Raw genomic sequence first — 7,420 nt, 5'->3', positions numbered from 1 at the left:
GTTTAGACGGTTTTGTTATGTTGTTTTGAAGGATGGTTTGACGCAATTGAATGTCTCTCTCGTTTTTAAGTCGTCAAAACGTGAGCACAGGATTTTTGCGGCAACGGAGAGGTTGATTTGTTACGGGTGTGGTGTACATGGACACACTCGGCAGTATTGTCCTGATGGGGAGAAAACGTATGCCACAGCAGCCGGACCACCTCCCCCCGTGACCACTACGGATGATTCTATAGATGTTTCGCCTTCAGTGCGGGAATCTACATCGGACCATCAAGGTACGGCTAAGAGTGGTGCTGATGAGACCCATACGGATGTGCTTCGTGTAAGCGATGAGTCATCCAGTACAGCTGGCCATCGTGCAAACGATGAGTCAGCAAATGTAAGGGAGAAGCCTCTACCTGTAGAGGGAATGTTTTGTGAGGAGCAGCAGATTGTAGATGCGGCGTCTCGGAAAAATTTGAAACGGTCACTTGTAAGTGCGAGGAATGAGGACAAAGGTGTTAAAGTGTTGGTGGTGCAGACAGGAAGCAGTTTAAACGATTCAGACAGTCCTCCACATGAAGATCAGCAAGGTGGTGAGACTATGGCTGACATGATACCACCTGCTCAGGATGAAGGGGAACTTTTTCCTGAAGGTTGTAAATCAACCTGCGAAACCGAACAGCCTACTGATGACCATATCAATTCTAATGGGGAATGCAAAATACCCATTACTACTAATAACGACTCCTCCCCCCCCCCCCCATTGCAATGATGCATGAGGATGAAGAGGATGAAGAACCTAAGGTAGATGGGGATGGAACAGGTGTTTCTGTACAGGTTCAGGAGGAACTCGTTACTAGCGTCACGGAGGGAATTCTAACTACAGAGACACTGATCGGCCATGAGGAACCAGTGGCAATGGTTGACAGGGCTCCCCCCCCCCTCAGGAGGAAGAGCAGCCTTTGGAGATCTCAAAAGAAAATATTGTCAGATTTTTGAAGGAAACTTTCAGACAAAGGCATGTACGAATTAAGGATCATTTTCCTAATATCCAGGCCTTCCTTGCAGCCGCAAAACCTTTGCTGCAAAGGAGTGAGCATGTGGAAATCTCCGAACCTGAATTTCAGCGGCTGAGGAAATCCATCACGAAGGCAAACAAGGAATTAATTGAGGAAGAGGACTTCACCCCCTAGAAGAATCAACCATGGAACTAAATGTTGTATCCTTAAATATAAATGGGGGTCGTGCCCCCTTACGGAGGGTGCAAACCATTCAAGCGGTTGTAAAAGAAAAGGCTGACATTATTCTCTTACAAGAGACCCACGCTACTAGTGCTCAAGTAGCCGATTGGGGGAAACTTTTTAAAGGGCAATGGTGGCTAAGTGGGTTCCCTACACCTCGGGCCGGTGTTGCCATTTGCCTAAGTCACAAGATTTGTGCTCAACAGGTTTCATTTAAAGAAATCTATAAAGGGCATTTGATCTCCGTAGATTTTCTTTATAATACCCAAAAGATTATCGTAGTGAATGTTTATGCACCGTGTGACCCAATGGAGAGGAAAATTTTCTTTTCCACTCTGCGGGATTTTGTAAAAACTCTGGACCCAACAGCCTTTATCTGTATCGCGGGAGATTTTAATTGCACAATTTGTCCGTCGATTGATAGGAATGGTCATGAGCCTCATGTTGCCTCTACGAAAGCTCTAGAGGACACCATCAACATCTTTCGGTTTAAGGATGTGTGGAGATCACAACACCCACTCTCACGCTGTTATACATGGTGTAGATGCAATGATGGTATTATGTCAATGGCAAGGCTGGACAGATTCTATGTGAACAAGCCAATGTTGAATGTGGTGTCTGTCTCCAAAATTTTACCAACTGGATTCACAGACCACAGTTTAATCTCAATGTCCTTTAAGTTACCCTTTCCACCCGGTGGTAGTGCTTACTGGTCTTTGAATACTCGTCTCTTACATGACAAGGAATTTAATGAGGCCTTTCACGTCGTGTGGGAGAAAATTCGCTCCTCCAGACCTGAGTATGATAGTCTCCGGCTGTGGTGGGACATTGCAAAATCCCAAATTAAGAATTTCTGTCAACAATATAGTGCATACACCACCAAAATCCAATCAATATCAATAGATCAGTTAAAATCTGAAATTATATCGTTAGAACAGAATGTTGACGAGGTTGGGAGAGGTGCACGTGACCAACTAATATGGGCAAAGAAAGCAGTGCTGGAGGAAGCGGTACGGCAACGGGCGATGGGTGCCTTGGTCCGAATGCGAATGAGCTATTTAACTCTGGACATGCCAAACAAAGAGTTCTTTAAGTTAGAGTCTTCCCTCAAAAGGTCACAACAAATTCATACTTTACTCACTCCCAATGGGTCGCTGGTGACCTCTCAGCAGGCGATCAGGTGTACTCTGAAAGGGTTCTATTCTAACTTGTATTCTCCTCAGAACGTGGACAATGAGGTGATACGAGAGTTAACTGCTGGGCTTCCGAGTGTCGAGGAGGATGAGCGATGCGTGCTCGATTCCCCAATCTCGGCTGATGAACTTGAAGCAGCTGTGCGGAGCCTGAAAGATGGGAAAGCTTCTGGAATAGATGGCCTGCCCACAGAATTCTACAAGACCTTCTGGGCCCTTGTGGGACCTGACTTACTCGATGTACTCGATGAAAGCATACGTGTCGGAGAACTTCCAATGTCTTGTAGACGAGCAGTCGTTTGTTTGCTACCAAAAGCTGGGAATCTTCAACTGGTTGATAACTGGCGACCTGTCTCCTTATTGTGTGTTGATTACAAGATTTTCTCTAAAGTACTTGCTAATCGTATGAAGACTGTGATCAGTTCAGTTATACACCCGGACCAGACCTACTGTGTGCCTGGAAAATCTATTTATGATAATATTTTTTTGGTAAGAGATATTATTTCATGCAATAAGTTCCTGCGTGACGATTTTGGGTTGCTGTTTCTTGATCAAACTAAGGCCTTCGATCGTGTTGACCACAAGTACCTTTTTTCTGTCCTGAAAGGAATGGGGTTTGGTGAAACTTTCACCTCTTATGTGAAACTCCTGTATACTAATACTCAATGTATGATGAAGATCAACAATAGGTTATGCTCTCCCTTTCCTTTCCAACGGGGTATTCGCCAAGGTTGCCCCCTCTCTGGGCTTCTATATATAGTCGCCCTTGAACCACTCCTTCGGTCTATTAGACAGCAAATACCTCAGGGAATGAGAAGTATAGAAGGAGCAGAATTTGTGCAGACGGCTTATGCTGATGATGTCTGTGTTTTGATTAGAAGCTCCAATGATGTCTCTGCTTTACAACGTTGTATGCGAGATTTCTCTGCAGCCTCTTCCGGTGGGATCAATTGGAATAAAAGTACAGCATTATGGTGTGGCAAAGGCAATCTCTCTTGTGTATCACCACCCTCACTCCCACACAACCTGGTCTGGAGAACGGACGGGGTTAAATATCTTGGAGTGCATATCGGTAATCGTGAAACAGAAATGAAAAATTGGGAAGGAGTGTTGGAGCAAATTATGCACAGATTGAAAGCATGGGAAGGACTGCTGAGGTCCATCTCCTATCGAGGCCGTACCCTTGTCATAAACAATCTGGTTGCAACAAAATTATGGCACAGAATTATTGCTTTACAGCCATCAAACCAACTAATTATGGCTACTCAGCGAATGCTAGTAAACTTCTTTTGGAGTGGCTACCATTGGCTGAGGCCTGAGATATTGTACTACCCCCGGAAGGAAGGTGGCCAGGGCATTGTTGATATCTCTGGTCGGGTTGTGGCCTTTCGGCTGCAGTCTCTGCAGAGACTACTGTTCGCTGAACAGCTGCCCTGGCGGCCCTTTGCATTTTTTCTGTTACAACAGGCTGGTAGACTGAGATATGATCGGCAGCTTCTTTTGATAGACCTTGAGCATATAAACTTTGCCTCTCTTCCGAGATTCTATCAGAGTTTATTGGACACTTGGAAAAGGTTTGACGTCCACCGCTTCCTTGAGGGCTATAATTGTCGAATGTTCCTTCAAGAACCCCTTTTCTTCAATAACTTTTTTCCTGGCATCCCTCATAGCCATGCCCTGATTAAAAATTTTATCCAAGGAGGGATTAACAAAGTATGTGATCTGAGAGATTCATCTGGAGTTAAGTGGAAACCTGCTGGTTTGGTGGCAACCTCAGTTGGATCTCGGTCTGTCCGACTTGTAGACCAAGTTGTACGTATAGTCATAAGAAAATTTAGACAGCTAAACATCGGCTGGGAAGGTGTTGGTAACATTGAGGACTTTCGGTTAGGTTTCCCTGAAATCAAAGTGCTCCTTTCGTCTTCTCTTCAGCCGGAGATTGAACATACCCCCCCTTTTCATCTTGTAACTAAAATTGGAATCCGTGATCTCTCTCGACAAAATAAGAATGTACCCCTCTCTGGGAGAACACGAGTAGCTTTGTGGTCAGAGCGGTTAGGGTTGGGGTCTCCCTCTACCCCCCTTTGGCCTCACATGTACACCTTACCAATACATGGTGTGTTAGCGGACATACAATGGAGGTTAGCACACTGGGCGCTTCCCTCCAACATTTTTGTCCACCGTATTAACAGCTCACTGCCGGAAACTTGTCCTTTCTGTGACCAGAAGGAGGATTTGTTTCATGCTTATGTACAGTGTCGTAGACTGACATCGCTTTTCTTGTTCCTTGAATATCTTTTTCACCAATTGTCCTTCCCTTTCAATATGCATATGTTTATATTTGGTGTGTCTTTCAGGCCCACATGTAGGGATGTGGGTGTTCTTCTCAATTTTTTGGTTGCTGTTGCAAAATATGCGATATATAAATCTCGGAAAATTAAAATAGATAACGGCTATGGCTCTGAGGCTATTTCTATTTTTAAAGGGTTTGTCTCAACACGACTCAAGCTAGAATTTGATTTCTTTGTCAGTAATGGAAACGTCCAACTTTTTGAGAGAAAGTGGTGTATTGGCAATGTTCTGTGCTCAGTCGATGATTCAAAAGTGGTAATTACTTTATAATTCCTGATTGATTTGACTTTTTTCTTTGGAACTGATTGCTTGCATATATGTTTCTTCCTGTGTCCTTGAATACATTTCTCTCTCTCTCTCTTAGTTTTTCGCTTAATTTGCTCAATATATATTTTTTTGTATATTTGCTGGTTTCTTTTAAATACCCTTTGCTCTTTTTGGTGGTGCCTTCATGATCCTTATGCAATTTCTTTAAACTAGTTGCTGTGTTTTTTTTTTACAACTGCTTTGTGAAATGTGTTTTTTTTACAACTGCTTGTGAAATGGCTTTACATTGTTTATAATAAAAGGACATAAAAGTCAAGTCTCTCTCTCTCTCTCTCTCTCTCTCTCTCTCTCTCTCTCTCTCTATCTCTCTCTCTCTCTCTCTCTCTCTGTCTCTGTCTCTGTCTCTGTCTCTGTCTCTGTCTCTCTCTCTCTCGCCCCCTGCTGGCCTTTCGTGTGTTGGGCGTGGCAAGATGGCGTGCACTGGTGTTCGTGTGCTGTAGCTCCGTGCTTGTGTTGTCCCCCCCCCCCCCCCATTCCTTCCTTTCCCATCGCGCCTTTGTCGTGTCCCTCTTTACCACCTGTGCCCCTTTCCCTCCCTTGAGACAGAGAGAGTGAGAGAAGAGCCCAAAGGTGAGAGCAGACCCGTTCGGTTCAGTCTACCTGCTCCGTCGGTGCTGTTTACCTTACTCGCGTCGTGTGAACTTTATTATTCATTATTTCATTTCGACTTTATTTATTTTGTGTCCTTTCCGCCTGGTCAAGGTGGAAAGGTGAGACATTGCCGTTATGGCGAGTGTTCGTGCACGGCAGGAAGGGTTTGAAACCCTAACAAGGAAGCATGCTTTCGTGTGTGTCCCTCCCGAAGGTGTTCCTACCGAGGACATTATCCTAGCTGTAGGGAATGTTATCGGCGATGAAAATGTCCGCGCCGCGTCGCGGATGAACCAAAAGTTTGTTGTTTTCGTGTCGGACGAGAAGTTCGTGCATGATGTTGTTAGTACCGGTCTGTCATTGAAAGGTGGGCAGTTCGTCATGGTTTCCCCGATGGACACACCGGCGATAAAAGTTATTATTTCAAATGTCGCTCCGTTTATCACAGATGATAAATTAATGGCTGTTCTGACCCGGTATGGAACTGTTGTTTCCCGAATCTCGATGATTCCCCTGGGATGTCGGGATGAACGAATGAAACATGTTATGAGTTTCCGGAGACAAGTATTCATGGTGCTTCCTGATCGCGGCGACGATACAGGACTAAACATCTCGTTTAAAATTTCGGTAAATGATCGTCAATATCAAATGTACGCTTCGTCAGGCACCTTAACGTGCTTCCTTTGTGGAGCCTTCGGACACGTTAAAAGGTTTTGTCCCAAAGCATCTTGTACGAAGTGCGGCAAATTGGGACACACCAATGTGGGCTGTAAAAAAGAAAACGCCCCGACCGTGCTTCCTCATGCCTCGACCGTGCTTCCTCACGCCTCGACCGTGCTTCCTCACGCCTCGACCGTGCTTCCCCACGCCTCGACCGTGCTTCCTCACGCCTCGACCGTGCTCCCCGACGCTCAAACCGTGCTCCCCGACGCTCAAACCGTGCTTCCTGGCGCTCAAACCGTGCTACCTGAAGCCCCGACCGTGCTTCCCGACGCCCCGACTGTGCTTCCTGATGTCCCAACTGTGCTTCCCGAGGTCCCGACTACGCTTCCCGAAGCCCCAACCGTGCTACCCGAAGCCCCAACCGTGCTTCCCGAAGCCCCGACTGTGCTTCCCGACGCCACGACTGTGCTTCCCGACGCCCCGACCGTGCTTCCCGACGCCCCGGTGCTACCCAAACCCAGTGAGATGGCACTTGGTGATGCTAGTACTGCTGACGAACCCATGAATGAAGAACTTGTCATACTGACCAAAAAACGGAAAGCACCACTAACAAATAGCCCCGATGGTGCGATAAAGAAGGCTGTCTTGGGCAGAGACACTGTCTCTGCAAAAGAGGGCAAAACGTTTACAGCAAACGAAAATATCGAACGCCAAAGTGGTAAAGAAGATGTTACTGATTTCCCAAGCTCTGAGAATAAAGCCGACATTGATCCGAACAATGCGGCCATTTTTGAGCCTGAACGCGAAGCCCCACCGGCCCCCCCTCCAGTAGCTGAGCGGACTGGTGACCAAACAAATTGCTCTGTCTCACAAACAGAAATCGTAACCCCGGCTACGCAGAGATCTGCAGCCATTTGCCAAAGCACACATAAAGAAAGTAAGCACCAGTCTGCTCGTGAGTGTGCACCAGAGTACCCAACGAAATCTCAGGAGATGCCTCCAGAGGAGCTCGTGAGAGCTGCAAGTAAGGCCCAAGATCCAGGTGGGACATTATCAGACCTGTCAGAGTCT

This window comes from Myxine glutinosa, chromosome 1, assembly GCF_964187855.1.
Source record: "Myxine glutinosa chromosome 1, kmMyxGlut1.1, whole genome shotgun sequence".
Taxonomy (NCBI): Eukaryota; Metazoa; Chordata; class Myxini; order Myxiniformes; family Myxinidae; genus Myxine; species Myxine glutinosa.
This window is presented reverse-complemented; position numbering follows the sequence as displayed.